The sequence below is a fragment of the Physcomitrium patens genome, chromosome 19, assembly GCF_059467195.1.
Source record: "Physcomitrium patens ecotype Gransden chromosome 19, ASM5946719v1, whole genome shotgun sequence".
NCBI classification, from domain to species: domain Eukaryota; kingdom Viridiplantae; phylum Streptophyta; class Bryopsida; order Funariales; family Funariaceae; genus Physcomitrium; species Physcomitrium patens.
In genome coordinates this window covers 5,183,303-5,200,333 of record NC_143428.1, presented here as the reverse complement: position 1 = coordinate 5,200,333, position 17,031 = coordinate 5,183,303, and the positions used below count along the sequence as shown (strand labels likewise).

The 17,031-nt window shown below is 33.3% G+C and overlaps 1 long non-coding RNA gene across 1 annotated transcript; it reads right to left on the bottom strand.

The window, feature by feature from the left end:
* Positions 1-13,883: 13,883 nt before the first annotated feature.
* LOC149987356 (uncharacterized) lies at positions 13,884-16,732 on the bottom strand. The gene is made up of 2 exons (XR_016498576.1): positions 15,938-16,732; positions 13,884-15,817 (listed from the first exon to the last, which is right to left on the bottom strand). It is a non-coding gene; the product is annotated as an uncharacterized LOC149987356 (long non-coding RNA).
* Between the last annotated feature and the right edge of the window lie 299 nt (positions 16,733-17,031).

Below are 17,031 nucleotides of genomic sequence, written 5' to 3'. Positions count from 1 at the left end.
AAACCAAAACATAACAACGTAAAAGTGGATATGCATTCTTAAGAGTCTAGTTATTAAGGCCCTGATAATTGATGCAAAGTTGAAGTCCATGATCTTTTATGGGTACAAAGTGTATAAGTGCTCTTCATGATGATGTGCTTTTTTGAATGAAGTCTTTTTCCAATTGCTCATCCAATGACTTTTGCAACTCTTCAAGTTCATTTGGTACTAATTGATAAATTCGCCAACTTGCCAGTCTGGCCTCAGGCATTAGTTTTATTTAGAAGATGGCACCTCAATTAGATAGTAAGCCTCTAGGTAAGTTGGTTGGAAAGACATCCGAATATTCACGTATGAGTTGTTCTATCTTTTTTATTGATTTGGCTATCTTTCCTACTATTGAGACAAGATTTGAAACCACGACATATACTAATTATTTATGCTATATTTACTTCTTTATAAAAGTCATTCCTATAAGTGATCTCTTTGTCGTAGATTTTTTTCTATCCTACTAAATACATGGATATAAAGAATTATTTTGCATCTTCTATCTTTAAAAGAAAATGTCCTTATTAGCCAATAAACATTTTTATTTCCCATTTCTAGCCATGGCATACCAAAGATAATATCACATCTAAGCTTTGTTACTCTAAACTTTTCTCTCAAGGCATAGGTGTTTCCTAGCTTTAAGATTTCTTCTTCACTTGTCTTGCTCAACACATTCTCTTGGTCATTTACTAAATATATATTCTTTTTTTTAATCATCTTTGCTTTAATCTCAAGTCGATTGGCAATTGCTATTAAGATGTAATTTTTTATAGAGCCATAATCTACAAACACTTAACATGGTTGTCCTCTTAGTCGACCTACTAGAGACAACAATCAACCTTTCTAATAGTTGTTCAAGTCTATGTTCTTTGTCTATGAAAAAAAAATAACTATTCTTAATATTGGCCTTCGATACTTTTACTAGAGAGCTTCATTTTCCTGCTCTATTTCTTTATCAACTTGATACCCTTCGAGATTGTGAATCTACTAAAAATTTATTGATGCTTGAACTTAGACGTTTTAGATAGTCTTTGATCTAATAATCTAGCTCACTGCAATAAAAATACAATCCATTTTGCATCAATAATTTTTATCTTTGTGGTATCAATAGTCCTTGCAAAGCATCAATTTTCATTGACATTGATTGTTATCCATAATTTTGGCCAATAGCATAGGACTTTGTGCTATATATTATACTCCACAATTTTTGAAATCTATAGCATCAACCTTTTGTGCAATCCTAGTTGCCTCCTCAAATGTTTGTGGATCTTTTAATTCCACATCTTGCTAGATCACAAGTTTCAACCCTTCTACAAATCAATCCATCATCTCTGCCTGTGAAACGATGTCAATTTGGAAATATAGAAATTTAAATTGGAAGACATAATTTTTTATTGACTTGGATTATGTAAGATAAGTCAATTGATTGTATGCTAATTTCTCCACATTGATGGACTGAAATTGATTCTTAAGCTCAATCTCAAACTCCTCTTGATTATCAAATCTACCTTGAGCTCTATAGCTTTGAGCTTTATGTCGCCACCAAATGATTGGTACATCTTTCAAATAATTTGATGCATATATAATTCCTTTGTAGGTATTTATTGTACATAATTAGAGGTACTGTTGCATGTTAAAGAACCATTGGCATATATCCTCTTGCCTTCAGGTCTCTGAATATGTATTAAGCTTACTCAATTTTAGCCTAGCAGATGTCAATTTTCTTGTCTTAGAAGCTTTTATTTGCCCTTACGAAGTAGCTATTTGGCCTAGAAAGTGTTGTATCTAAGTTTCCATCTGGGATTGCTCCACCATATCTCCTATGCTACAATTTCTTTACTGAACTTTGCTATTATAATGCCTTCTCTCCTTCCAATTAACTTCTTAAAGTAGCTCATTATAGCTCCAAAATAGTACCTAATGTGATTGCAACAATTGACTTCCAACTAATTAGTGGCTATCAACACACTATCAAAGAACAAACTAATACTTGCTTTGATACCACTGAAATATGACCGGATATTCTAAGGTCAAAAACCTTATCAAATCCATAACAACAAAGATCTCAACACAATGTAAGATCAAGCACTCTAAAACAAAACTAAAAGTAACTGAATGAAATAGAACATGAAAGATAAGACTAAGTAAAAAAGAATAGAATCAAATAGAACCAAATAGAATTAAATAGAATAAAATAAAAAAACCAAATTTTATTTAGAAAAAAAAAAAAAAAAAAAAAAAAAAAAAATTAAAGCCATACCTAACTAAATGCCTCAAATGGCCTCAGCTACTCTTATTTATACTTTGTTCAACTATCATGGAACTTTCTAGAACATTCCTAATGATAGTTCCTCCCAAAATAACCACCTTCTTAGAAGATTTTAGAGGTGGACTCTACCATGATAACTACTTTAAGCCTTTCTAAAAGGATCTATGGTAGGTCTCACAGAAACCACCATCCTAAGCTTAATTCTATAAGCTTTTCAAAAACGACTCCAACTACATATTTTTATTTACAAATAATACAACCATCCTATCCATGCCCTGTTACAAATAGTGTGGTTTAGTGTTTATCAAGTATTTTGCACTTTATGTATAATTGCTCATCAAGTATTCTTCAAATACATCTTGCATTTTTCACAATTTGATGTTGAAATTCAGAACAATCAATGCCTATGTTTTTTTTTTAAAGATATTGTACAAGCATTGAATTTTTGATTTGTGAATTTTAAATTAAATGAGCTTTACAAAGTACATGTTTTTATATTGAAAATACATGGTTGTACATTGAAAATACATGGTTGATAACATCAATAAGATATTTTTGTTGGTCAAATAAAAATATGAATTTTGAAAGTTTGCAATTTAGTAGTGTAATGCAAAAATTAATGTCTTCAACTTCTCTAAGAACCATAGCCAATTTTCATCATTTTCAACATTCACAATATTAAATGCAACAAAAAATAGTTTACAAAGTTATCATAGAACCTTCTAAATATTAAATATATTGTCTACTCTTTAATAATATGATGACCTTATATTTGAAAATATGACATGTTGAATTTTATAACTATATTTTATTAATCATAGACGTATTTGTCTTTTATATATATCATATCAAATATATAATACATCAATATTTGTAAAAAAAAATACATCAATATTCATAAATAGATAATTATATTTTAAAATAATATTTCAAGGAATTGTATGCTAAATAAAAAATTCACCAAATAAATCTTACAACCTATGACTTTATTCATTTTTTATTTCATTGTAGATTTGGAATATAATATAAATAAAATAAATTGTTGTTTTTTTATATAAAAAAAAACTAAAAATTAGTTTAAATAAATAAATAAATAAATATATATATATATATATATATATATATAAACATATATTCATATTCCTCATTTTAAACCTTTTAGTTTACTAAAAAATAATATAAGAAATGTATATAAATTTTTAAAGTCTATTCTATGCCTGGAGTATAGTGATTAATATTAAAATTATTAGTATTTTTATATTGAGCTTGTATTGCTATGATGATACAAACTAATTACTTTTACATATAAATTTTTAAAATCATATTTTTTTTACTAAAATAAAACATTCTTATTCAAAAAATTAAAATATTTTCAAAAATATGAAAAAATATGTAAAACAAATAGAGATATTTTTTTTTAATTATTCTTTCAAAAAAAGTCATAATATCATGTCTTTTTTTTTTGAACATTCAAACTATTTAATAGTCTTCATGTGTTATGATTAATTTAGGAAAAAACCTCATATTCCAAAGAATAATAATAAAAATAAAAATAAATAAAAAAACTATCAAATTTTTTGTTGTTTATTTTTATTCTAAATATATTTTAGTGTTGAATTTATTAAGATTTTAATTAGAATTATATTGTATAAGATTTTTTTCTTTTAATATAGTTTCTTTTATTATATTCTTTGATTAGTTATATATATGTCATGGGACCACGTATTCAACTTCTTTTGATAAAGATTCAAAGTTATGTTTTAGTTTCAAGATGAATTGGATAAATTTTTAATCAATATTTAAAAATATATATGTATATGTAGAAAAAATAATCACATTAAAATACTATGTGGTTATTAAAATATTTTAGGATTAAATATTAAAATACTATAATATTATATATACCTATGCTTATAGTAATAAAAACTTTTGATAGTAGTAAAATTTAGATATAAACCTAATGACAAAATTTGAAAAATAATAAGGTTGTGATTGGAAAAAAGGTGCAAAACCACTACAACAAACAAGTCAATACTGTAAGATGTAAAATAACATATCAAATGAAAACCAATAAATAATAAATATTAAAAAAATAAATCTTGGCGACAAATCAAATCATGTATGTATGTGTGTTGTATGGTATGCAACACACACCCACATAATCATGAATTCACACACATTCACATACATTCACTCACATTCACACACACACATTCAAGGGATGGGAAGAAGGGATGAGGGAGGGTAGAGTCTGGAGGATGGAGGATGGAATTAGGGTTTCTAGAATCCAGCATGGAGACAAGGTTGACACATCTTGTTAAGAAATTGTTCAGGTTTTTTTAGTATTTGGTTGAGGGGTAAAGTGTTTCTGTATAAGATGTGTAGAAGAATTAAAGCTCAGAGTTTAGAATGTACGTTGACTGGTTTGGAATTTGAAAGATTAACAATACATCAATATCAACTTCTAAACTCAAAATTATTAAGTTTAAAAATAAAATAAAGGAATAATTCATGGTAATTTAATTAGTGGAATAAGGTTAATAGTTATCATCATTCAATATTTAGATAATCTTTGCTTCATGTGTGGAAGTACATACTGGCAATCTAATTGGAATTGATTGCAAATTCTGTTGTTTTGTCATCATCAAAAAGTGTTGATTTGCTTCATTTTATTTTATTCTATTTGAATTATTCTTATTGATTTTGATTTTACTGTTGAGATAAATTCAAATCTATTCCAAGCCACTGTAATTTTATTCATAAAATAATATTGACACCAAAAACCACATAATTTTCTTTTTATCAAATCCTAATTATAAATATAATAAACAAAATAACTTACACAAATCTACTTCTTAATTGTATTATTCCTGAGCAGAAATACATGAACTTAAATTAAAATAGATTAGAATAACTGAGTACATTAAAATCAATATATGAAAAAATACATAATGTTTTTACTCATTTAAAGCTTTTTCAACAATTAATTCAGATAATTTTATGCAATTGATATCTAAAAATATTCTAAAAATCTATCTGCATATATATATATATATATATATATATATTCAAAATAATCAAAATGATAATTTTCGAATTCTCAGTTGCATTGTTTGTATTGTAAAACATGATATTTTAATAAATTTCTTCTACATACTACTTTTGGAGCAAGTTAAATGCTTTCAATGTTTGAATTTGGATATATATATATATATATATATATATGTATTAATTTTATAAAAAATTAAAAATTATAGTATACAACTCTGTTTTAAGAGCTACAAAGAGTTTTGGAACCAAAAATAAAATAAAATAACTTAAAATAATATGATACTTTTTCTTACACTTATAATTATTTATATCTTTCATAATTATGTGATTATAATTTATACACTTATAAAACTCCAGTTCTTATTAATCTTTGTCAGATGTGTTTGTTTTTGGAAAAGATGATAATCAAACAAATCACGGTTAAGATTATAACTATATTGTGAAAAGACAATCTCTGCTTGGGAGCTAATACTTTTAGATTTTTTTATAATTTATTTAAATGAAATTAGAAGCGATTTTTCCAAACTCTTATTGATATCTCTAAAACAAATAGAAAATTCCTTTTTCACTACAACTCCTTGCCAAAAAGATGTAAATAATACTTTGAAAATTCTTTGATACTTATAGAATAAAAAATTGCTATAGCCTTGGGTTAATTTCACTTCCCAAATAAAATCAAGAAACACCTTTAAAATATGTAATTATACAAAGCAACTTGAAGTTAGATTAAAATAAATAAATAAATAAATAAAATTACAAATATATTTGGATGTAATTATAAATATAATAAAGGACAATATAGAACTAGTTTATAGTATATTTAGTTAAGATGAACAAAAAGTTTAATATTTTTAAAAAACACTGACATTAAGTCATACTTGATCCTTCCATCTAATCCCATAAATATTTAAACACAAAAAAAGTGTTAAAAGACTAAAAAAAAATGTATTAGAATAAATAAAAGTGCTTATTTTAATTAAAATCGTCAATAATTTGATAAAAAATAGCACTATATTGTGGTAATTAATACTAGTATAGTTCTAATTTAAAATATTATCTTTATATTTTTTTATTTTCTAATTAAAATTTATTTTTTAAACTTATATGAGATGATTTCAACAAAAGACCATTAAACATAAGTAACTTGATTGCAAGATTAAAATAAACTATAATAAAGAAGTCATAATGTAACAATAGTTTTCAAAAAATATCTAAAACAAAAATATAAGACCTTAGCTCCTAGATGCACATATTAGCCATTTAATCAATATACAATTATTGATTAGGCCTATCTGATGTTGGAAAATATGAATGGTTCTTTGTATTGTATTATTATGTAAAAGTCAGCCTTGGAATACACTAAACATTTGGTTGCATAAGGATTTGATCTTCCCTTCAAGTTGGATTTAAAATCCAAAAAAATGCAAAAGGTATTTAGAAACACCTTCTTATTAATCTTGACAATGCCAAGTAAGTTTTTAATTATGCTAAGTATTCCTTATCAACCTTATAAATATCCTTAAAAATCTTACTATACTCTAATCAACTCCAAATAAACTTCAAATAATTTTTAATAATTTTAATTAAATAAAAAAAACATATACTATTAAAAAAAATTAAAAAAATCTCATCAATTCTAAAGAAATCCAAAATAAATCATTAATAAATCCTATATAAATTTCAAATAATTTCTAATCAATTTAAAAGTAAATTTTAAGAAGACTTTAATCAAATAATAAATAAATTCTAATAAATTTTAATCAAATCTTTACTTAATACTAAAAAATAATAACCATCTCTTAAAAAAATCCTAAAATTTCTTAATAAAATGTTGACCATATGTTAGGGACATAATCTTTAGAACCTTTTAGAGACAAGTTTCTAGAACCTTCTAGAAACTTCTTAGTTGATGGAAGTTGCTTGAGAAGCTTCCTAGTTGGTGGAAGTTGCTTAAGAAGCTTCTTAATTGGAAGAAGTTACTTTAGAAGCTTCATAGTTGGTGGAAGTCGCTTGAAAAGCCTCCTAGTTGGTAGAAGTTGCTTGAGAAGCTTCCTAAATATGAGTATATATTAGAATCGAGGCTGAAGAGTTCTTCAGTCTCGACAATATATCTCTTGGAGCTCTAGCTCACCTCTCTAGTGTTATTTTTGTATTCATCTGATTAATCTAGTTCCTGCCAGTTCTTCTTGAACTTTTTGTTAGATCTCGAGCCTGTATTTTTGTGTCCGTGACAGTTTGTCGAGACTTCACTCACCTCAGATATCAGAGCTAGTTTCTTCCTCATTAGAGTGTGGATTACCCCTGTGCTTGGAGGTGTACTAGCATTTAGAGGTTGTGGATTACCCTCCTCTAAACTGATACTTCTTTTGTTACAATATTGGAGTCTTATTCTTCTTGGAGAGAGTGGATTACCACTTTCTTGAAGCTCTTAAGGCATTTTAGAGGTTGTGGAGTACCCTCCTCTAAACCAATATTGTCTTCTTGTAGAGTCATTTCTGTCCTTCTCTTAGAATGGCTAGAGGCTGAGACATTAATATGACGGAAAGTTCGGAGTCCAAGTTGGATGCTATCATGAATGCCCTCGCTACGTTATCGCAAAGAACTGTAGAGATTGAAGGAGTCAGGGCAAGGCTTCATAATGATGGAACATCTAGAATGGCACAATCTAGGTTGTACCAGCCTCAAACTTCTGTACTTGGAGAAGCAACTTTGCCTTAGGTTTGACAAGCATCGCTGGTTCTACAACATAAGGAGCCCCGAGTTAGCCTTCCAAACAAGTTTGATGGTACACATTCTAAGTTTCGAGGATTCGTCAACCAAATCAAGTTGATAATAGTTTTATAGCCCAAATGCTATCCAACGGAGGAGTCACGTGTTGGGCTTGTTGGAACCTTACTTACAGGGCAAGCTCTATCATGGTTTATTCCTTTGTTTGAGAAACGATCGTCCATACTAAACAACTTTGAAACCTTTTTGAAGGCATTTGTGGAAGCATTTGGTGAACACGAAAAGGTTCGATGGGCTACAACAAAGTTCCGGTCACTACGACAAGAAATACGCTCTACATCAATCTATACATCGAATTTCAGACAATTAGCATGCGACATCAATTGGAATGAAGAAGCATTGATGAGTCAATTCTATTGGGGTTTAAGGGATGATGTGAAGGATTTGCTGTTAACTCTTCTTGATCCACAAACGCTCAACAAAGCTATTAGCCAAGTTGTGAAGTACGTTAACCGCCTATTCCAACGCCACCAAGTCCAACGTTCAAGACAATATACCATTTGCCACGTCCCAATTATGTCGGCAAGCAGTATGAATTCACATTCAGAGGTAGAAGACATGTAAATTGATGTGGTACGTATCAAATCTCTTACTCTAGAAGAAAAAGAACGACATATGGAGGAAGGTCTATGCTTATATTGCAGTGAAGAAGGCCACAAAGTTGGAAACTGCCCCAAGAAGCAAAATCGACGCACTGCCAGGACCAGGGGTGCATTTGTTCAGGAAAACGAGGATGCCTAGCCACAATAGGAACCATGCGGCTGGACAGTGAAATATTGCAACAACAACTAGGTTCTTTTCTTTTCGCTCAACGTGCCCTTTGCTTTACAATCTCTTTGTTTATTGGCCCTCAGAAATTGAAAACCTTAGCATTATTAGATTCAAGAGCATCTGCTTGTTTCTTAGACGAAGAATTTGCGAAGCGTCATAAGCTCCCTTTAGTACAAAAATCCAAACATGTTCACGTTGAGGTCATAGATGGGCGACCTTTATTGTCTGGTAGTGTCATCCATCAATCAAAACCTATAGAAGTGACGTTTAAGGGCCATAGTAGTCATATTATTTTAATATTATTAGAACCCCATCAAATCCTGTTATTCTTGGTCTTTCCTGGTTGGAAAAGCATAACTCATCCGTAAATTGGAGGTTGCAAAAGATGACCTTTCCCACAAAACCACCTAAGAGCAAGCCTAGTAGAAAACTCCGAATAGAGAAATCTTTATTCATTGGAGCAAGAACGTTTATAAGATCGTCCAAGGAAGGCACACCGTTTGTCATTTATGCGGCTCCAACTATCGGAGAGGAGATCTCGACAGCAAGTATACCTGAGCAATGTAAGGATTTTAAAGACGTGTTTCAAAAGAAGAATGCTAACATACTACCGAAACACCGACCATATGATTGTGCCATAGACTTACAGGAAGGAGCATGACCGCCTTTTGGCCCAATCTACAATCTATCGCAGATGGAGTTGGCGGAGTTGCGAAAGTACATCGATGAGAATCTAGCCAAGAACTTCATCCGTCATTCAAAATCGTCAACTAGAGCACCCATCTTATTTGTGAAGAAGAAAGATGGCTTGTTGCGGATGTGCATGGACTATCAAGGCTTCAACAAGGTAACAAAGAAGAATCGTTATCCGTTATCCTTGATTTCTGGTCTCTTAGAACAACTTGGATGTGCAAGGATCTTTATAAAAATTGATCTAAAGAGAGCTTACAACCTCGTATGAATCAAGGATGGAGATGAGTGGAAGATAGCGTTCCATACAAGGTATGGCTATTTTGAGTATACTGTCATGCCCTTTGGTCTTACCAATGCTCCAGCGGTCTTCCAACATATGATGAATGACATTTTTCGGGAGCACCTTGAAGATTTTGTTATCATCTACTTGGATGATATTTTGATATTCTCCAAAAACGAGGAAGAGCATGAAAAGCACGTTCGTTTGGTCTTGAAGAAACTATGTGAGCAAGGACTATATGTCAAGTTGGAAAAGTGTTTATTTCACTAAATGGAGATGGAGTTTTTGGAGTTCGTTGCAACTACGGAAGACTTAAAGATGGACCCTAAGAAGGTGGAAGCAATCGTGTCCTGGGAGGTTTCAAAGACGGTTAGAGACGTACAATGCTTTCTTGATTTTGCCAACTTCTATCGAATCTTCATCAAAAATTACTCTCAAGTTACTACTCTTCTTACTCAGTTGACATGCAAGAATAAGCTGGAATAGGGACCTCTAGTAGAGAAGGCATTTCGAGACCTGAAGACGACATTTACTACGACTCCAATCTTGGTACATCCAGACTTTACAAAGGCCTTTTATTTAGAAATTGATGCTTCAGATTTTGCTTTGGGAGCTGTACTTTCACAAATGAGAGAAGACAAGAAGCTCCATCCGGATGCATTCTATTCTCGAAAGTTCTCTACTGTTGAAATCAATTATGAGATCCACGATAAAGAACTTCTTGCTATAGTGGATTCTTTCCAAGAATGGCATCACTTTCTTGAAAGAGCTGCACACCCAGTGACCGTATACATAGATCACAAGAATTTGGAGTATTTCATGTCAGCTCGAGTTCTAAATCGACGTCAAGCTCGGTGGAGTATGTCGCTATCTAGATTTAATTTTGTTATCACTTATCAACCTAGAAAGTAGCAAGAACTATTCGATGCCTTATTGAGGAGATCGTATCTTGTACCAAAGGCTGGAGAAGCAACATTTGATCAACAATGTACGATGTTGTTGAAGCCAGAGCAATTTCAACTTTGCGCTACTATTGTGTCAATTGATGCTGACTTCTTGAACTAGGTATGTGCCGTGACTATTAAAGATTTAGTAGCCATTGATATCAAGTAGCATGCCAATGACGACAAGTTCAAGGTGGAGGGAGATCTTTTATACTTTGAGGAGCAGTTGTATATTCCAAAAGGACCAGCACGACTCCAAGTTCTTAAATCTCGCCATGATTTTCTAGCTGCAGGACATTTTGGATTCAACAAGACCTTAAAGCTTATTTCTTGAGATTTCTAATGGCCTCAAATGTGGAAGGATGTGAAAGATTTTGTTCTCTCCTACGATATCTGTTGAAGATCCAAGAATCCTCGACACCGCCCTTATAGACTTCTACAGCCATTGCAGATTCCACGTCGACCATGGTCTTTAGTTTCCATGGACTTCATTATGGACCTCCCATCATCGAACTCATTTGACAGCATCTTTGTCGTGGTAGATTGGCTTATGAAGATGGTGCACTTTATCCCTTGCAAGAAGACATCATCCAGTGAAGTCACAGCAAGGCTCTTTGTTGATAATGTGTATCGATATTATGGACTACCAAATGATATCGTATCAGATCGAGGAACCCAGTTTGTATCAAAATTTTGGAGATCTCTCTTTGAGATACTAAAGGTGGATATCAAGCTTTCTTCGGCTTTTCATCCTCAAACTGATGACCAAACGGAACGGGTGAACCAAATCTTGAAAGAATACTTACGATGCAGCATCAACTATCAGCAAGACAATTGGATCGCATATCTATCGCTAGCCGAGTTTGCATATAACAACACCCTCTATGCATCAACTCAATACACACCATTCTTTTTCAACTATGGGTATCATCCAAAGCTTGATTTATTGAGTCCGTCAACAAATAATAATCCAAGAGCTGAAGGATTTGTAAAACAACTATCAGAGCTTCAAACTACGTTGAAGCTTCAATTATAATTCGCTCAAGAATCCTACAAGGCGTCTGCAGATAGATTTTGGAATCAACCACCTACTTTCAAAATTGGAGATAAAGCGTGGCTTCTTTGACAAAATATCAAGACCAAGCGATCATGTGATAAGTTGGAATATCAAAGATTGGGACCATTTATCATCCAGAAGTAAATCAATCTAATAGCGTATCGTCTAGAATTACCGACTTCTATGAAGGTACATCTAGTCTTTCATGTTTCTCTGTTGGAGTCTTATCAAGAGTCGTCTTTTCTTGGAAGAGTGCAATATTTGCCACTTAGTATTGAGATCGAGAACCACAATGAATACGAGGTCAAAAAGGTGTTGGATTCATGACGAAGGTGGGGCAAGTTGGAATATCTTGTTCATTGGTGTGACTATGACATTAATGAACGAACGTAGGAGCCAGCTAAAAATCTTGCCAATGCGCTGTAAAAGGTACTTGAGTTTCATCAACAACATCCTCATAAATCTAAGCCGGTTCGACGATAGCTTCCTTTTGAAGCTTGCTTACCCAAGAATATAAGAAAGAGAGAGAGCACCACTAAAATTCGTAGTTGATGTAGTTATTTTCTCCAACATAAAATAGAATTTTTTCAGTAGCCATAGTTTGGTCTTCTGACATGATTAGCTAAGAGATAGATACTATGTTAGTCAGATTATCTCAACCGACTAGCTCATGAAGGGGACCCCGAGATGAAGAACCACCTACACCATGAGGACGACGGAGGATACCGAGTAACCGATCATTGGTAATTATATTTGAGATTGAGCCTGCTTACAATGGTCAGCCAGAAGGCGTGTTTGCAGGACAATTTCACAATGAAGACACAGAAGTTCATGCTTGGTCAGAAGTCGAAGGCGTGGGCCACTACCGTTGGCTTCAAGGGCCAATGAACTACTTACCTCGTGAACAATAGTTGGAGTTCATAGCAGATGTTATGCGACAGATCTTCATATTTTTACGTTGGTACTGATTAACAACAACATTGCTTCTCAAAGACCTCGAAGCTAAAAGAGGGGGTATCAAGGACAAGAACTTGATAAAAAAATAATTCAAGCAAGTGAGCCTTCACTCAAAGAGAGGTAAAAAAATATAAATAAACAAGTATATATATTGAAAGAGAAAGTGGAATGGCTATTGTCAAAAGACAAGAAAACTAGAGACCCTTGAAACTAGACTAGAAGCAAGAAAGGAGTTGACAAGAGTGAAGAAGGCTTCACTCTTGTCTCTATATATACTATCTAATTAGGGGCTATATGGCGACATTCTATAGGACCTCCAATATGTGTTGACTTTGTAGGACACATGCCTTGACTTATAAGGCAAGTTTTTCTACATGTGGGCTACATAGTTAGCTTGATCTTCAAGCTAACAACATGTGTGGCACATGGCCAACTTGTTGACCATGTTTCTAATCCAAAAAGTCAATTAAAGACACCTATGAAGTCAAAGCAACGTCTATGAAGCTTCTAGGAAGCTTTTATATTAAATACTATAGAATTAACTTACTTTTACCTACTTTTATTTACTTCTACCTATTTGTATATGTAATTACTAGCTTACATGATTATATCCGTGACAGGGGGTGATGTTAGGGATTTAGTCCTTAAAACCTTCTGGAAACAAGTTTCTAGAACCTTCTTGAAGCAAGTCTTTGGAACCTTCTAGAAGCAAGTCTCTAGAATCTTCTAAAAGCTTCCTAATTAATGGAAGTTGCTTGAGATGCTTCCTAGTTGGTAGAAGTTGCTTAAGAAGCTTCTTAATTGGTGGAAGTTGCTTTAGAAGCTTCCTAGTTTGTAGAAGTCGCTTGAGAAGCTTTCTAGTTGATAGAAATTGGTTGAAAAGCTTCCTAAATAGGAGTATATATCGAGGCTGAAGAGTTCTTGTCAAGGACAAGAACTCGATGAAAGCTAAAGAGTAAGTGAGACTTTTCTCAAAAAGAAATAGGACAAAATAGAAATATGTATATTAAGAAAGAAACTGGAATGACTATTGCCAAAATACAAGAAAACTAGAGACCCTTGAAACTAGACTAGAAGCAAGAAAGGAGTTGACAAGAGTGAAGAGGGCTTCACTCTTGCCTCTATATATACTATCTAACTAGAAGCCACGTGGCGATGTTCTATAAGACCTCCAATATATGTTGACTTTCTAGGCCACATGCCTTTGCTTGCAAGGCAAGTTTTCTATGGATGGACCACGTAGTTAGCTTGTTCTTTAAGCTTCCAATATGCGTGGCACATGGCTAACTTGTTGACCAAGTTTCTAACCTAAAAGTCAACTATAGACTCCTATAAAGTCAAAGCAGCGTCTATGAAGCTTCTAAGAAGCTTCTCTAGAAGATATTACACAATTAACCTACTTTAACATACTTTTAACTATTCATATAGGTAATTATATGTATGTCCGTGACATTACCCCCCTTTCTAGGGACGAGTTCCACGAGGAGCGGTGATTATATATTGAGAAAATCTAATATGCGGCAAATTGTATTTGCTACATACTCTGATCTTTGTTCTCTTCGAAGATAGTTGATGGGTCCTCTTAGCCATCGATAGTGTCTCATTCCAGGGCGAGAAGACCACCCTGTTATTTGATCACTGTTGAGGCCTTCATAACTTCCTCAATCTTGTCTCTTTTATAAGAGAGGTTTTCATCTTGGTTTTGATGGATGTCGTTGATGAAAAACTTTGACTTTAGCTGATGCATTTGCTAGATTCCTGGATGGCTCCCATGTGCGCTCACTAATATCATATCCGCACCAATGAACAAGATATTCCAGCTTATTTCGGCGCCGCCTTGAGTCTAATATCTCTTCCACCTCAAATTCTTCATTATTATCTACTTCTATAGGAGGCGGTGGCATTTGTCTTCTTCCTTGTATATCCACTGTCTTATATGGTTCAAGAAGAGACACGTGGAATACAGGATGGATCTTCATTGACTCCGGTAGATGTAACCGATATGCAACTGGGTTGATCTGTTCAGAAACAGAAAAAGGGGCCAAGCCTACGATAGTCCAATTTGTCACAAGGTCAAGTGGTCTTGATATTGCGACGAAGTAGCCATACCTTATCACCCACGTTGAGTTGTGGTTGCTCTTTACGATATACATCTGCATTTATCTTTTGTCGTTCTTGAGCTTTCTTCAACTGCGCCTTCATTATTGCATGTAACTCTGACAACCGATTTGTCATATCTTCTACTGCAGGATTATCAACTTTTGAAAAATCAAAAGTATCAAGTCGTGGATGATAGCCATAATTGGCAAAGAAAGGTGTTTGTTGCGTGGAGGAATGTACCGTATTATTATAAGCAAACTCTGCCAATGGCAGAAGGTTTGTCCAATCATCTTGTTGGTAGTTGATGGTACACCTTAAATACTGTTCCAAGACTTGGTTTACGCGCTCTGTTTGTCCATCAGTTTGAGGATGGAAAGCTGAAGATAGCTTTATGTCCACTTTTAAAATCTTGAAAAGAGTCCTCCAAAATCTCGACACAAATTGAGTTCCCCTATCCGATATGATATCTTTAGGCAATCCATGATAGCGATAGATATTATCAATGAAAAGCTTAGCTGTTTCTTCACTTGTGATAGATTTTGTACATGGCATAAAATGTGCCATCTTGGTGAAACGATCTACTATCACAAATATAGAATCATAAGATCTTGAGTTTGGAAGATCTGTGATGAAATCCATAGAAACAGAAGACCATGGTTGTTCTAGTATAGGTAATGGCTGAAGAAGTCCGTAAGGTCGATGTCGAGGAATTTTTGATCTTGAACAAATATCACATGATTGTACAAAGTCTTTGACTGACTTCCACATTTGTGGCCACCAAAAATCTCTTGATATGAGTTCCAAAGTCTTATTATATCCAAAGTGTCCTGCTGCTGGAAAGTCATGACGTGCTTGAAGAACACGCAAACGTGCTTTTCCTTCTGGAACATATAGGCGTCCTTCAAAATATAATAGATTATTCTTGAACTCGAACTTAGAAGAATCATGAGACTTGGAAGAATTATTCTCGATATCATGAACAAGAGGGTCTGAGGACATACTGGACTGGATTTGCTTGAGAAAAGTTGAATCAACAGTCAATGTTGATTTCACTGCTCGGAGATGAAATTGCTCCGGTTTCAAGAGGACCGTTCTTTGTTGCTCAAAAGCTGCATCTCCTTCTTTTGGTGCAAAATAAGAACGTCTAGACAGGGCATCGGACAAACCTTGTTGTTTTCCTGGCCGATAAGTGATAATGAAGTCGAATCTTGACAAAGACATACTCCAACGAGCTTGACGACGATTCAACACGCGTGCTGACATGAAATACTCGAGGTTCTTGTGATCTGTATACACAATGACTGGACTAGAAGCACCTTCTAGATAATGATGCCATTCTTGAAAAGAATCCACGATTGCAAGAAGTTCTTTATCGTGGATCTCATAATTGATCTCGGCTGCTGAGAATTTTCTTGAATGAAAAGCTATCGGATGAAGTTTGTCATCTGTTCCCATTTGTGATAAAACTGCACCCAAGGCAAAATCCGATGCGTCTGTTTCCATAAAAAATGCCTTGGAAAAGTCAACACAATATAAGACTGGTGCAGAGACAAACGATGTCTTCAAGGCTTCAAATGCTGCTTCCGCTTCTTGATTCCATTGGAATTTATCTTTACTAGTCAAGCGTGTAAGTAGAGCTGCAACTCGTGAGAAGTCTTTGATGAAGATCCGATAGTAATTGGCAAATCCCAAGAAACATTGGACATCTCTTACAGTCTTTGGAATCTTCCAATCCATGATTGTTTGGACTTTCTTAGAATCCATCATAAGACCATCATTTGAAATGATGTATCCTAAAAAGTCAACTTGAGTAGTGTGAAATACACACTTTTCCATCTTGGCGTACAATCCTGCATCTCTGAGTTTTTGTAATACTTGACGAACATGTATTTCATGTTCTTCAACATTCTTAGAATAAATCAGGATATCGTCTAGGTAGCAGACGACAAAATTGTCTAAGAATTCACGAAATACATCATTCATGAGATATTGAAAAGCAGCTGGTGCATTCGTGAGTCCAAAAGGCATGACATTATATTCAAAATGCCCGTACCTGGTTCGAAACGCAGTCTTCCATTCATCTCCTTCTTTGATC